Raw genomic sequence first — 14,020 nt, forward strand, 5'->3', positions numbered from 1 at the left:
AAGAGATCTTCAACTGTGCAAGGAAAACAAACAGTCCTTGTTAGGAATTCAGTACTCCAAAGAATTGAAAAAAAACATTCTTTATGGGACAGGTGGACAACAGGAAAGACATAAAATGTGACTCTAAGATTGGATAGGTTTCTGAAGTGGACGGGGAAGGATCCACTAGTGATCGTTCATACTGGCATCTGGCTTGTGGGATATTTCACAGATAATACATGACTTCAGGGAATTCAGAAGTGTGCTGAAAAAGAAGAATATCCAAGTGATCTTCTCTGAGATACTTCCTGTCCCACAAGCGAAGGAAGAGAGAAGGCAGAAGATTCTGCAAATGAACTGCTGGCTATGTAAGAGGTGTAGGGTGTAGGGTTTTGATTTTGTGGAACATTGGTCCATCTTCTATAGTTTGGATGGCCTCCATCTCAGCAGAAGGAGAATCAATCTCTTCAGGGACAGGTTGGTCTCAAGAAGGAGTTAAACTAATAACAAAAAGGGAGGGTGAAAAGATGGAAGGTATAATCACTCACCAAGTAGAGAAATGAGATGTTGAGAACAAAATTAATCAAAGAACAAAAGAACATGAAGAGAAAAAATTAATTAATCTTGTATGCACCAATGCTATGAATCTGGGTAACAAACAAGAGGAATTGATTTTTTTTATTTATAAATCTGATCAAATTGATATTAATGGTGGGATGAGTTGCATGATTGGAATGTTAAAATCAATAGTTATAACCTATTTAGGAATAATTGATTTGGCAAAAGGGGCTGGGAGTGGAACTGTATGCCAAAAATGTCATTACTTGTTTCTCAGTCACTGATAATTCACAAGAAAATGATCTTGAATGTTTATGGATCAATGGCCTAACAGATAAAGCACAAGATGGGGTATTAGCTGGTGTCTGCTATAGACAACCACTAGGGAACAAGATGAGTGGCTCCTTATGCAACTAGTTACAATGTCTGGGGAAAAAAGGGGACCTCCATTTGAATGACATATGCTGTAGTTCTCATGCTGCCTATACTAAAACACACTAACATTTTTGAATTTTATAGATGACAATTTCCTAACTCAAGAAGTGTTGCATGTAACATGGGGGAATTCCATATTAGACTTTGTACTGACATGCAAAGAGGAACTGATCACAGCTCTAACAATTAATGGTAACTTAGGTACAAGCGATCGTGACTTGATCGCATTTATAATTTACAAACAGAATGAAGTCCAGACAAGTAATATACATACTTGGTGCTTTAAAATGGCCAGTTTCACAAAACTGACAACAATTATGAACCGAATCAGCTGGGAGGAATCATTTAATCAGAAAAATATGGATGATAATTGGGAACTGTTTAAGAACACTTTACTAGATGCCCCAAAAGTCACAATACTACATCAAGATGGAAGGCCATATTGATTAAAAAACTGACCTCGTTCAGAGGGGAAGTGAAGGTGGCTATGGAATAAAGGGTAAGCCAAAAAATGAAATAAAGGGGAAGCCAATAGTGAAGAATACAAATCAGAAGCTTGGAATTGTAGAAAATTGATAGGGTAAGATAAGACAAGGAGAAATCTCTAGCTAGCAGAGTTAAGGGTAATAATCAGGTTTTTAAAGTATATTTGGAACAAAAAGAATCCTAACAATGGTATTGTACCCTTACTAGATGGAAATGGTAGAATTATAAATAATAATGCAGAAAATGCAGAAGCGTTCAATAAATATTTCTGTTCTGTATTTGGGAAAAATCCCAGATGATGTAGCCATATCATATGATGATGATAACACTCTTTCCATTCCACTAGTATTTCAGAGGATTTTAAAAAACAGCTACTAAAGTTTGACATTTTAAAATCAGCAGGACCAGATGACTTTCATCCAAGAGTTTTAAAAGAGCTGGTTGAAGGGCTCACTGGATGATTAATGTTGATTTTCAATGAGTCTTAGAACACTGGGGAAGTTTCAGAAGACTGGAAGAAAGCTGGAATGTTGTGCCAATATTTTAAAAAAATATTAATGCTAATCATCATCAGTTTATGGAAAATAGATCCTATCAAACTAAGTTGACTTTTTTTTAAAAATGAGATTACAAATTTGGTTGATAAAGATAATAGTGTTGTTGTAAGAAACTTCTGTAAAGCATTTGACTTGGTACTGGATGGCATTTTGATTAGAAAACTAGAACAATATAAAATTAATATGCCACACATTAAATGGATTAAAAGCTGGCTAACTGATAAGTCTCAAAATGTAATTGTAACTGGGGAATCATCATAGTGGATGTGTTTCTAGTGGGGTCCCATAGAGATAAATTCTTGGCTCTACATTATATAACATTTTAATCAATGACTTGGAAGAAAACATAAAATCATCACTGATAAAGTTTGCAAGTGACACAAAACTTGGTAGAGTGGTAAAAAATGAAGAGGACAGGTCACTGATGTAAAGCAATCTGGATCGCTTGATAAGTTGGGGGCAAGCAAACAATATACATTTTAATACTACTAAATGCAAATGTATAGGTCTAGGAACAAGGAATGTAGGCAATACTTACAGGATGAGGAATTCTATCTTGTGAAGCAATGATCCTGAAAAAGATTTGGAGGTCATGGTGGATAATCAGCTAAACATGAGCTCCCAGTGTGACGCTGTGGCCAAAAGAGCTGATGCAATACTTGGATGCATAAACAGGAGAATCTTGAGTAGGAATAGAGAGGTTATTTTACTTCTGTATTTGGCACTCGTGCAACCACTGCTAGAATACTGTATTGAGTTCTGGTGTCCACAATTCAAGGAAGATGTTCATAAACTGGAGAGGATTTAGAGAAGAGCCACGAGAAAACATGCCTTATAGTGAGAGACTCAAGGAGTTCAATCATTTACCTTCAGAAAGAGAAGGTTAAGAGTTGATGTGATATAGTCTATAAGTGGCTACATGGGGAGCAAATATTTAATATCAAGCTCTTCAATCTAGTAGAGAAAGGTATAACATGGTCCAATTGCTGGAAGTTGAAGCTAGACAAATTTAGACTGGAAATAAGATGTAAAACAATGCCATTAATTGACAATTGGAACAGTTTACCAAGAGTTGTGCGGGTTTCTCCACCCACTGGCAATTTTTAAATCACAATTGCATGCTTTTTTCTAAAAAGGTATGCTTTAGGAATTGGGGAGTGCTATGGCCTGTGTTACACAGGGGTCAGACTAGGTGACCACAATGGTTCCGTCTGGCCTTGGAATCTATGAATTTGTAAAACAAACAAACAAACAAGCAAATGTCTCCCCCCAAGACTTTGATCATGACTTTGATTTTTTATTTGTGTGAGTAACTGTTCACCAATGTAAGTAAAAGCGGTTACAATCTGGATTATAAACTCTATTGGTTTAGTTTAAAAAAAATTGCAACAAACAGTAATAATACAACTACTCAGAAAACATTTCTATGATAGAATTGTTTTAGAACTGACCCTAAGCTGAAGTTTTTGAAGATTCTGCGATGTGAGGATTCCATTTTCCCAATGATTTTTAATTTGTGTGTAGCTTTGCATTGCAGAACTCCAAAAGGATTGCAAGAAGATACAGACAAAATTTTGCCCTCACATTTACTGTCTGCTTGCCTGAACGAAGGAGCTACCAGAAATGTAACACGAAAGGTCTTACTTGTCAGACATTCAGCCAATTTTTGCAATACTCAAGGGGTTTGAATATTTTGAATAAACATTAGATGCACATGTGAGCTGAACCTGAACTTCAACATTTGTGAGGATCCCTACTGCAAATAAAAACATTTTGGCAGATCTGTGGATAGGGCACTAGACAGGGACTCAAAACACATGATTTCCTTGCATGGCTCTGCCATTAGATGATTCTGTGACCTAAGGAAAGTCACTTCACATCTTTTTTTCCTAAGCTTCCCACTCTGTACCCTTCTTTGTAAAGCTTCTCAAAAGTCTCTGGAGGAAACACACAATAGGTGAAATTCTGGCCCCACTGAAGTCAGTAGGTGTTTTGCTATTGATTTCAGTGGGGTCAGGATTTCACCCTTTATAAAAACTTGGTATTATATGTGTCTAAAGCACTAGAAAACCTCAGTAAACAAGGGAAGGAAGAATCATTGTAACAATTTTGTTTTTGCATGGCCTTCAGAGTTCACTCCAAAATGATTCTGTTCCCTTTGAAAATATGTAAAACTGATTCAACATTTTCTATCAAATTTGCAAAGGTCAAATAACTGCAGCTAACATTAACAAGTGGCTGGATTCTATCATGTTTTGTGGCTTATTAGTTTTATTATTGCATAGGAACAAGAAGTGCTTATTAAAATAAAATATTGGATTCTATTTATGACAATGCAAGCAGTTAGCAAAATTCCATGAACACAAGTTTTCAATGCTTACAATTTGTGCCTTAATTTTACAGATACCTTTATGTATTTAGGTACTAATAATTTGGCAACTGCACCTCAATTATAGTCTTTTTTTAGAAGGATCATAGTCATGATGATGCTGAATGGGTTTCTGGTCATTAGGTTACTGAGATTATATCAGTTGACATTTTTGTCTAACAAGGAAAAAGAACTATGACTGGAGTATATAACATCTTCCAGGCATTCAGAGAAACAATTTTCAATGACTAATTATAGCTACAGGTATCTAGGGAAAGACATCCGTGAAGAAAATCTGTCACAGGAGTTCATTTAGTGCTGGTGAAAGTATGGTTCGAAAAATGTTTGGTAAATGCTCATAACCTTATTCATTTCTCAGAACAATATCAGTGTAACTATCCATAACAACAGTGGTTTGATTATAGAGAAGATAAAAGGCCTATTTTGTAATGGTGCTTTGTGTGCAGGTGTGTATCAAAGATGAGTGACCTCATTTTTTCATGAGATTACAAGAGAAAGTTATTAACTCTCAGAACTCAGAAGCTTTATGGTCAAAACATAAATAACACAGTAAATATCTTCCTTCTGTAAAGAGCTTGATATTTCCCACTGTTCAAATGCTCAAACTCTGGTTCTGAAATTTCAGAGAGACTAACTAACACCAGAGGAAGTATGGTTCAGTGGTTAGAACACTAGCTTGGGAGACCTGTGTTCAATTCCTTGTTCCATCACGGGCTTCCTCTGTGACAAATCACTTAGTTTCTCTGTGCCTCAGTATCCCCTGTAAAATAGGGATAACAGCACTGCCCTGTCAGAATAAATATATTAAAGATTATGAGGTGCTCAGATACTGTGGTGATGAGGGCCATAATGGTACCACATTTAGGTAGGTATGTTTTCCCTAAAATTTGGGGTTTCTAAAATCCTTCTCATTCAATTTAATATACTATATGGGGAAGAATATAGTAGCCCCACTTTTCAGCTGTATTTGTTTTTTACAAGTCTGCTGGCACAACATGGTCATAAACCCAGTGGGTATCAGGGAAGGAATTTTCCTGTGTAAGGGAATCCTTTGCTGGTGCAGAGCTGCTCTAGAGACTCTGATGTCACCACCCTTTCTGAGTCCCAGCATTGTGTGCATTCCTGAGGAAAAGGGAACAGGCAGAGTGAATTGCTGAGGGTCATTGACATCCAACATAAATACAAAGCTTAACCTTACATTTATATGTATCACACATCTCACACAGAAAGGGCTCTCTGCACTGTAATTTTCATTAATGATAATGGGAGTTACAAACATTATATGCATAATTCTGCAGAGCATATATCACAAAATATGAATTTTTACACTTGTGTGCACTGACATTTTTGAATATAGTTCACGAACCCCCAGACTACCAAAGAAATACAGGCACAGGAAACAGAATGCAAAGCATAAATACTGAGGGTATTACAGAGAATATTACTCTCGTCTCATTTTCCTACTGTGAATATAATCTGCACCCGAATTATGATTGTATGGCTGTCACTACTTGCTTTACTCATTTTCCATGGTCAACATTATTTTGAAATTATTTTAAGGGCAAACATTATTGCACAGTTTCAAGCACTTTCAATAGGTAAAGTATACAGTATAAAGTCTCTACTGCTACTAAGTAAATGTCATCTTCTCTGAAACCGGCCAGCAAATATTGATCAAGAATCTCAAGCTCCTCAAAGCACTGCTAAGTCAGAACGAATTAGTTTAGAGGGCTTCAGAACATTTATAGCTCCAGATACAACCTCACTAGTGCTGAGTGATTCCATAGTTTCAAAGAGCTAGATGATTTCCTCTTTATAACATTATCCACTGGACATAGACCCCTGTCGAAGAGGCCTATTAACATTTCATTCTTGACCCATGGACAGGTTACTGGAGCCAGCAAATAAAAATCAGTCTTTTAATAGCGCTCCTGTGTGTCAGATCTATGTTACATTGATATTGACCAGACTTTCATTCTTGAATGAAATGAGGAGGAAGGGGATAATATCAAAATATCATATGTGCTGTGACTGTTCAGGTGGTTGAATGGATGGAACATCGGAGATGCACATTTTTGTCCTTCTGCAAAGATCAGGGCTCACGTGACATTTATCCCACAAACATCACATTTTGTTCTTGATGTTTAAGTACACCAGCAATACTTCCCATTTTAAATCAATGCTAATTTGGCAGGCTCTTCTCTCTAGATTCAGTGGCAATAGATTGATTTTGGCTTTTGCATCTGGCAGTAGTCATTCCATAGTTAAGACTGTGTTGCCCCTTGACCCAAGCAGTTATTCAGTATTTGGGACCTTGCTTTGTTGTTTCCACTAGCAGAGGAAATTGATGATATGAGTCAGGTATTTCTTCGGTGTGATCCTCTTTATTTACATATAGTAGAACCTCAGAGTTATGAACACCAGAGTTATGAACTGACTGGTCAACCACACACCTTATTTGGAACCAGAAGTACACAATCAGGCAGCAGCGGAGACCAAAAAAAAAAAAAAAAAAAAGCAAATACAGTACAGTACTGTGCTAAATGTAAACTACTAAAACAGTAAAGGGAAAGCAGCATTTTCTCCTGCATAGTGAAGTTTCAAAACAGCATTAAATCTATGTTCAGTTTTAAACCTTCAAACGAACAACCATAACGTTTTTTTCAGACTTACGAACACTTCAGAGTTATGAACAACCCCATTACCGAGGTGTTCATAACTATGAGGTTGTACTGTAAGGAATTTACACAAAGTCCCATTTCCCTGAACATAGTAGGAACAAATAATAAGAGGCAGTTTTCTAGCTCACAATTTCAAAGCCTGTCTCCCCAGCCAGTTCTTCATCCCCAGGAGCTCTGTCTCTTCTCCCTTTCAGCAACACACTCGTAACTGTCTCTCTGACTTTCTGCCAGCTTTCTCTTACTTTCTGGTAGCCCTTTGCCTGGGATGCATACTGATACAGATAAACACAAAGCTACAACCAACAATGCCCCAGCCCCTGCAATTGCAGCCAGTCCCCAGGGAAACCTCTGGGTCCACATGGCTTGTCAGTTGATTGGCCTTGTGCGGTAGCTTCCACTGTCTCTAGCTATTTTACTCCATAAAGGAGCTTGATTACTTCTTCTATTAGTCTGAATTAAAGGTGCCGAGCACACCCATTTGTTTTAACAAGGTCTGTGATTATCTATGGCTCAAAGCTATGCTTGATGGCAGATACTAACACCTTCCAGCACCACTGGTCAAACTACAATACAGTAGCTTCCCATTTTATGCACAATTTTAATTCACTCACCTCTCATTTCTTGAAAAAGAAAAACATCCCCCTGAGATTGTGTTTTAAAGGTATTGAACTAGACCCCCATCACTTTTCCAGATGCTATGCTCCACTCTCATGTAACAAAGCAGCTATAAGCCCAGTGGATCCAGACCCCTGGAGAGTCTCCCAGTTTAGGGACTTTTTTACTTTCAACCCCAAATCTCTTTTCACTCATTAACCTGATGATGGTTCTGCTATGGAACACCATGAGACTATCAGCTGTTAGGTAATTCCCTTTGCTTCACAGCCTCCTGTGCTAGTTGAGAATCCCCTGGCATAAAGAGAAGGAGGCATCAGGGGCATAGTCAGGAAGAAGTATGGTGGTTCAGAGTTCCACTACACATGATACCCTTTGTACTAGTGGCAGAAGTTAGAGTAGATCTCCTGCTGCTCTTACTTCCACTGGGGTTGGGTGGCCAAGAGTCAGGGAACCACAATCGATTCTTTCAGGCTGCTGCTCTCCACTATGTTAGGTAGGGTGACCAGATGTCCTGATTTTATAGGGACAGTCCTGATATTTGGGTCTTTTTCTTATATAGGTGCCAATTACTCTCCATCCCCTGTCCCAATGTTTCACACTTATTATCTGATCACCCTAATGTTAGAGCACAGCTTACATGTAGAGGAAACTCAGGGTGAGAGTTTCTCAACATGGCATCAATTTATCTAACCTCCTCTCCTAGGCAGCAACTTCTTACTGCTGTTAAGAGATCTATGGTGAGGCAGCTCATGCTCTGAGGCTGCCCAAAGATGCATCATCACAATTTTCTGAAAAGATTCTGATGGTGACTTGTGCTTGAAAGTTTGACTTGCTTGTGTGTAAAGAAGAATCCAAAGTCCAGGATCCTCTTTCAGCCATGTTTTCAGAGGAAAGGTGATGTCAGCATAGGAAGAAATAAAAGAAAGATAATTGATTCCATGCCAAGGAAATAAAGTTGGTGGGCTGTGGTCTCTTGAATGCTCAGATCCAGAACAACTTGGAGACCATAGTACAGAGACTTTATTCCAAATCATGGAAATCAACAAGGTCCATTTTGGCAACCCCAAATACCTCAAGTTGAAAATGATTTTGATATCAAGGACATTTTACAATTTCATCTAGTTTAAGGCCAGAAGGGACCATTAGGTCACCTAGTATGACCTCCTGTGTATGATACATTTCCCCTATATTTAGCCCTATAACTCTAGTTAGACCAAAGCATGTCTGTCCATAGGAGACTAAACTGTTGTGTATCACAGAAGGACCGGGAGAGACCAAGACACCATCAATGTTTGAAGCCCCTACATGGCCGGGAATTGTTTAGGTGAGACATGACCACAGGCTCCTGGCACACAATCTATGCTCCATGATGTAGAGGAAGGCAAAAGCCCAAAGGTTCCTGTCAGTGTGACCTGAGGGAACTCAAATCTGGTGAACATTATGACCCAGAGCATGTGACCCAGAGAATCCTGTTTCCAGTGTCCCACCTCCAACTGTGGCTATTTTCTGATGCTTCAGAGAAAGGCACAAACAAACGGAATGCATCTAGCCAACCGTGCATGAGGGAAAAAAATCCTTCGTGGCCGCTACAGTTGCCTGAAGCATGAGATTTAATTATAGTCATTGTCTTAGTGTAGAGCTGCAAGTGTTTTGAGCATATTGAGGGCAATGTAGAGCTTCTGGTTCTCCCCATGGTCCATAAAGGATAGGCATGATCAGAGGAATTGATTGATTCACAGAGTCACAGATTCCTAGGCCAGAAGAAATCACCACAACCATCCAGACTGACCCTCACACATACAGGTTGTGAAACTTTTCCCAGGTATTTCAACACCTCTTTTAGCACCTGTCAGAGCCCAATCTTGGACCGATATGAAGAGGACATGTACATTGATGTCATCAAGATACGTCAACATTCCTGGGATGACAGCCAGAATGGAGGTAATCATTTTCTAACAGAAACTGGAGGCCAAACTCAATCCGAACAATATTCATTCAGAATGCAAAAGCCCTCAGCAGGAAACAAAAGCGTTAAGGTTCCAGATGTGATGAGCAAAGGTAAACTCTATGTATTCTTGTGTCAGATGCTGTTTCAAAAAGTGGACAGAAGCAGCAAATTGAAAAGTCAGTTCTTCTGATGTGCTAAGTGTTGATCTGGGGGTATTAACTCCTCATGGAGCTTTGTGACTTTTGTTGCCTCTGTCAGTTGCAAAAGCCAAGGTGGAGCTTGAGTTGGTTCAATAATGTCAAGATTTTAGAACTGCAGAAGCTGAATAGAGACTGGTTTGTGGATCACAAGGTAAATCCCATCAGACATTGTAAAGTGTATCTGAGGTATAAACAAGCCTGAGTGAATATTGAAAAACGTTTTCCGTATAGTGTTGTTTTAAAGAAGTGCTGAGAGATCCCAAATGATTTCAGGACCCAACTGTGCTAGGCACTATATAAATATGTGTGCTAGGCACATTGTACACAAAGGCACCTGCACCAAGAGCTTACAATCTAGGTAAAAAAAGAAAAACAAAAGGTGGGATGAGAAGCAGAAATACCAAGCGGTGAAATGATTTGCCTAAGATCACACAAGCAGATCAGGAATAGATGCTAGGGTCCTGACTCTCAGTCTATTACTATGTCCACTAAACCATTCTGCCTCTCATGTTATCTTGAATTTTTAAATTGAATTCAGCCGTAGACAGACCTCTTTTGTGCTCACTTGACATTAAAGTTTATGTAACTGAATTTTACTGGTATGAATGTTTGTGGTAAGGGAATTTCAAAATTGCATATGCAACAGTTTGTGGAAATGAGATATTAAACTGGTAAGTATGTGCACTGAAAATCTTTGCACACTCATCCAGTGAGGGAAGACAAACAACTCAATAATGACTAATCAAATATGCAGATCAATCCAGAGAGTTAATATTCATAAAAACAAACAAAAACCAACCAAATGAAAAACCAAAGACAAATGAACAACCCTCTCTCCCTCCAAACAACAAATAAACTGGAGGAAGTAACAGCTTGGTTATTCAGTGAGAAGAGAAATGATCTAAATTCATTGGCTACATTATTTGTTGGGAATTACTCACTCAGCTCTAGGAATGTTGGTGTTCTTAGTAACTGCCAGTCGGAACCTGACAGCTTTAAAAAAAGTCAATTCCAAGAATATTAGTTTCATGCCATGCAACTATATAGGCGAATGCAGACAGAATCACTGATGTCATATTAGTGTGGGAGGTCAAGTTCTTCTTTGGCTCAAATTGGAGATTTGCTATAACCTGGCAGTTGAACCATGACTGTGCTGAGAGGAAATTTGTGAAAACACTGCATGTATTCTAGGCACTAAAGAGAAAAGCTTTTCCACCAAAGGCCACTAAAAGTGGGAAAGAGTCATGTGCTAATTAGCAGTGAAAGGAGGTTAAACCAGGAGTTGTGGTATTATATTAATAAAGTCAACGGGAACTAGCCAGGGGGATAATGATCCCACCAAACGTGCAATATTGGCTCCATACAGAGCAGTACTTGGTCAGTGGAGGACGGATGGTCTGAGTGTTTTATTGGACTGAGATGATGATGATCAAAATGTGCTGTATGTCAATACCACTTTGCGCCACAGAAAGCATTTCTGCTGGTGATGTGTATAATGAGAATGCCTACTGTGCAACAGGGCTGGCGATTTCTATGACATTAGATCTAGATGTAGGTTGAGATCTGAGCATGGTTGGAGCTGCACTGAGAATATATACTCTTCTCTCTGCCGCAATAAGGATCTGATTATCCTGGAACTCAACCAGCAATAGCAGCACCATACTGGTTACCATCTGTTGTAAGAGCCTCTTGTTATAATAAAAAAACAGCCATGTAGCTGAAGGTTATGGATATTATTAATGATATGTCCAGAAGGAGTTCACTACATATTCTGCCAAATTCATACAGTCCAGTCCAAAGGCCTGCCACAAAATAAGGGATTGTTTTCTTTCTCTGTTTAAAGAAGGGTTATATTTAGGGCATGGGCAAGCTATTTAACTGATGAAAGTTAGGAAGAAACTTTCCATTGGAAATTTCCACAACTGTCTACTATAGTGTCTCTTACATTGGGTACTGTTGGAGACAGGATACTGGACTACTTGCATCTCTAGTTTGAATTGGTATTGGAATTCTTATATTTTCTTGAATGCTAGAAACTAATACATTTCAAAGCTCTGGTTTTGCAAACACTGAACAGGATACTGAATTGATGTAAACACTGAACAGGACACTGAATTAATGTAATGCCATGTCATTACTGGAAGCAGAGACCAGAACGTGCAGTTCTTCGTGTCCCTCTCTTCCAAGGCAGAAGAGTCATAGAGTTTAAGGCCAGAAAAGACCACTAGATAATCTAATCTGACCTCCAGTATATCATAGGCCACCAGCACCACCCAACAACTGCACATTAAATCCAACAACCAAAATGAGATCAAAGTAAATGAGACTCATGGGAGACTAGACTAGTACTGTATGTGTCAAAGGCAGAGAATAGGAGGGACCAAGTGTACCAGTGTCAAGGTCCCTGCAATGGCAAGGAAATGATAAAATGAGATATACTGAGATAATCCTGGCAAGCAACATGCACTCATCACAGCAGAGGAAGGTAACCCCCGACCCTCTCCCAGGGCACTGCCAATCTGACCTAGGAGAAAATTCTTTCTAAGCCCCACATATGGCAATCAGTGAGACATTGAACAAGTAAGCAAGAACCAGCTAGCTTAGCACCTGAGAAAGAGAATGCCTAGTGCCACCTCAGAGCACTGTCCCACCCTGTCCAGTGTCCCATCTACAGCCATGGCCATCCCTGATGCTTCAGAGGAAGGAGATTAAAAAAAAAACCCTCTCAGAATAGGTTGGGGGAAAATATCCCTTCCTGACCCCTGCCAATGGCCAACTGAAACCCTGAAACATGAGCTTTAGGAACATAAGACATGAACAAGAAGTGAGCCCTGGGGCTGTTGAATCCTACCCCCACCATCACAAGCAACCCAATCATATAATTAAACTGATACATTTGCCCAGTTCTCTTAAAACTAATTGTTTGCTCCCATAACTCCTAAGGGGGTGGTGGCGGGGGGATGGGGGGTGTTGTTCTAGAAGCTCATCCCTCTGATAATTAGAAACCTTCTGATTTCCATCCTGAATTTGTTCATTGCCAGTTAATATCCATTTGCTCTTGTGCCAACATTATCCTTTAGCTTAAATAGCTCTTCACTGTCCCTGATATTTACCATGCCCACAAATGTATAATAGAGAGTAATCATATTCCTCTCAAACTTTTTTTTTTCAGCTCTAAACAAGCCAAGATCTTCTAGTCTCCCCTTGTGTAATAGGCCCTCAGTCCCTCTGATCATAATAGGAGCTCTTCTCTGCACCAGTGTTCCAATTCAAATTCATCTTCCTTGAACATGGGTGACCACGGTTCCAAATGGGGTCTTAATAATGCCTTATACAATGATATTAATACTTCTCTGTCTCTACTGGAAGTGCCTCACTTAATACATTCCCTTTGCCGTTTTCACAGCCACACCATATTAGTGGCTCATAGTCATTCTGTGATCAACCCCTGCCTCCTCAGATCTTTCTGCTCCTCTGTCTCTTCTAAATGAGAAGCATGACTCTACACTTTGTACTTTTGAATTTCATCTTATTTGTGTCACTCCAGTCTTCAAATCTTCCTGTTCTGATCCTCTCGCTCTATTGATGGTGCTTCCCAACTTTGTATCATCATCAAATTTCACTGGACTCCTACTTTTTGTGCCAAGGTCATTCATAACGATATTGAATAAGATCGGTCCCAAGACTGATGCTTGAGAAACTCTGCTAATAACCTCTCTCTAGTCTGATAATTCACCTTTCAGCACATCAGTTGCCATCTCTCTGTTAGCCCAGTTCCTTATCCACCTTCCAGTGCTTGTACTCATCCCCATCTTCTCTAATTTAACAAATAATTTCCCATGTGGTACCGTGTCAAATGCTTACTGAAGTCCGAACATATTAGTTCTACTGCACTTCCCTGAACTAAAAAATCAGATATTTTCTCAAAGAAGGAAATCAAGTTAGTCTGGTATGATCTATCTTTGGTAAACCCATGTTGCATTACATCCCCTTCACCTCTGTAATGTAATTCTTCTTTCCTTCACAATTTTCTCTAAAACATTTCATATTTCTATGGTCAGACTAACAGATTGCCCAGATTACTTTTTTCCACTTTCTTAAATATAGGTACGATCTTAGCTGTTCTCCTGTAATATGGTACTACCCCCAAATATATAGATTTATTAAAAATC

This window comes from Lepidochelys kempii, chromosome 2 (assembly GCF_965140265.1).
Source record: "Lepidochelys kempii isolate rLepKem1 chromosome 2, rLepKem1.hap2, whole genome shotgun sequence".
Taxonomy (NCBI): domain Eukaryota; kingdom Metazoa; phylum Chordata; order Testudines; family Cheloniidae; genus Lepidochelys; species Lepidochelys kempii.